The sequence below is a fragment of the Pongo abelii genome, chromosome 2 (assembly GCF_028885655.2).
Source record: "Pongo abelii isolate AG06213 chromosome 2, NHGRI_mPonAbe1-v2.0_pri, whole genome shotgun sequence".
NCBI lineage: Eukaryota > Metazoa > Chordata > Mammalia > Primates > Hominidae > Pongo > Pongo abelii.
The window spans coordinates 51,585,483-51,588,015 of record NC_085928.1 but is presented as its reverse complement, the minus strand read 5'-3'; positions in this window follow the sequence as shown (position 1 = coordinate 51,588,015).

The window sequence follows — 2,533 nt, the reverse complement described above, 5'->3', positions numbered from 1 at the left end:
GGAATAAAGAGTAATGCTACAAACTAATGATTATTAATATTCACATATCATCATCTATATTCTATTTCTAGCACAAGTATTCTTATTCTATATATTTTCTTTATTACACTGGAACAGCTCATGCCCTCAGTCTCTTGCCTCGGCACCTGGGTGGCTTGCTGCCCACAGTCTACTACCGGGGAGGCTGAGGCGGGAGGATCACTTGGCCCCGGGAGGCAGAGGTTGCAGTGAGCTATGATTGCACCACTGCACTCCAGCCTGGGCAACGGAGCAAGACCTTGTCTGGAAAAAAAAAAAAAGTGAGATTGTCTTAAAGAAAAATAACTGAGCTGTTACTGAAAATGTAAAAAGTTTTCAAGTGAAAATTGAAATATGGAAAACGTATCTGCATTCTTGAACACGATAATTTTTTCAAAACTTACGGATTTTTCTGAGGAGATCAAGGGTAATATTACTGAATTTCAAAATATTTTATAGTAAAGTGTATCAATATTTGGAACATCTGCATTATTCGATGAACCAATATTTTCCCAATGGCCATGCCAATATGATAAAAATCATGATTGGTAAAAGACTCATTAACATTGAAAATAGACCTATAGGTTTTAATGTGATATAGCAGAAAAAGCATATGATGTGGTGTCATGCCTCCCATTGCAATAACCTGAATAAAGCATTTGTTTGAAGATCAAAGAAGAAGAACAATAGTTGGCCAAAAATACTTTTTTTTTTTTTTTTTTTTGAGATGGAGTTTCACTCTATCACTAGGCTGGACACAATCTTGGCTCACTGCAACCTCCACCTCCTGGGTTCAAGCGATTCTCCTGCCTCCGCCTCCCAAATAGCTGGGATTACAGGCACTCACCACCACGCTGGCTAATTTTTGTATTTTTAGTAGAGACGGGCTTTCACCATGTTGGCCAGGCTGGTCTCGAACTCCTGACCTCAAGTGATCCGCCCGCCTCAGCCTCTGAAAGTGCTGGGATTACAGGTGTGTGCCACTACACCTCGTCCAAAAATTCTTTTAAATTATTCTTCCTTTCTACAATTTCATGTCTGTGTGGGGCACTATTTTCTTCACACACTTAGTCAAAACAACATATTGCAACAGATTGAATTCAGAAGCAGATATGAGTATCAAGCTGTCTTCAGTTAAGCCAGACATTTTGCAAAAATGTAAGAACATTGCAACTCTTCAAACTGTTTGGAGACTTGTTTTATTTTAAAATACTATTTTGTTAGCATGAACTGAATTTATTATTTGTAAACATATTACTAATTTTTTTTTTGAAGTGGAATCTTGCTCTGTCTCCAGGCTGGAGTGCAGTGGTGCGACCTTGGCTCACTACAACCTCCACCTCCTGGGTTCAAGTGATTCTCTGGCCTCAGCCTCCCGAGTAGCTGGGACTACAGGTGCCCACCACCACGCCTGGCTAATTTTTTTTTTTTTTTTTGTATTTTTAGTAGAGATGGGGTTTCACCATGTTGGCCAGGATGGTCTTGATCTCTTGACCTTGTGATCCACCCACTTCGGCCTCCCCAAATGCTGGGATCACAGATGTGAGCCACCGCACCCTGCCAATATTTACTAGTTTAGAAGTCCTAATTTCTCTTATGATAATCATTAATAGAAATAATACATATGAATAAAGTTGGGTGAGAGAGAAAGGTTTGGAAGTTGTCAATGTTTTTTCCTTTTAACTTATTTAAAATTCAAGTGTCATGTCTACAAAGTGGCTGCAAAACTCATAAATTAAAATAGAGACCTTATTCCTCCACACTCCTTCCTTTAGTTTCATTTTTTCCTCCTATCATAGGGTTTATCACTATTATTTTTAATCTTGTCATCCCAACTAAATTATGAAGTCCTGCAGAAAAAGAAAGTTATGTGCTTTATTTTTTACTTATTCGTACTTAGCACCATGAATTGCTTAGGGATTGTTCTTTAAAATAAAAATTAAATAACATCAGGCGTGGGGGCTCACGCCTGTAATCCCAGCACTTTGGGAGGCTGAGGTGGGCAGATTACCTGAGGTCAGGAGTTTGAGAACAGCGTGGTCAACATTGCGAAACCCCGTCTCTACTGAAAATACAAAATTAGCCAGGCGTGGCGGCGCTCGCCTGTAATCCCAGCTACTCAGGACACTGAGACAGGAGAATCGCTTGAACGTGGGAGGCAGAGTTTGGAGTGAGCTGAGATTGTGCCACTGCAATCCAGCCTGGATGATAGAGCAAGATTCCATCTTAAAAATAAATAAATAAACAAACAAAAACATCAGTTAGCAATGTTGTCATTTAGGCATATTTAGGTATTAATTCTATCACTTACCAGACCTTAATATTTTAAATTGTTGATCATGGAATTTGTTGATTTGAATCTGAACAACCTTAATTATTTTCAAGTAGTTTTTCCTTCAATTAAATTATATTAACTTTATGTTTATTTGAAATAATTTATTTTCATGTTTTTATTAAACTTTAATCAATGTTTTGTGCTTTTATAGCCATGTGAAATATTGATTTGTTTCTGAAA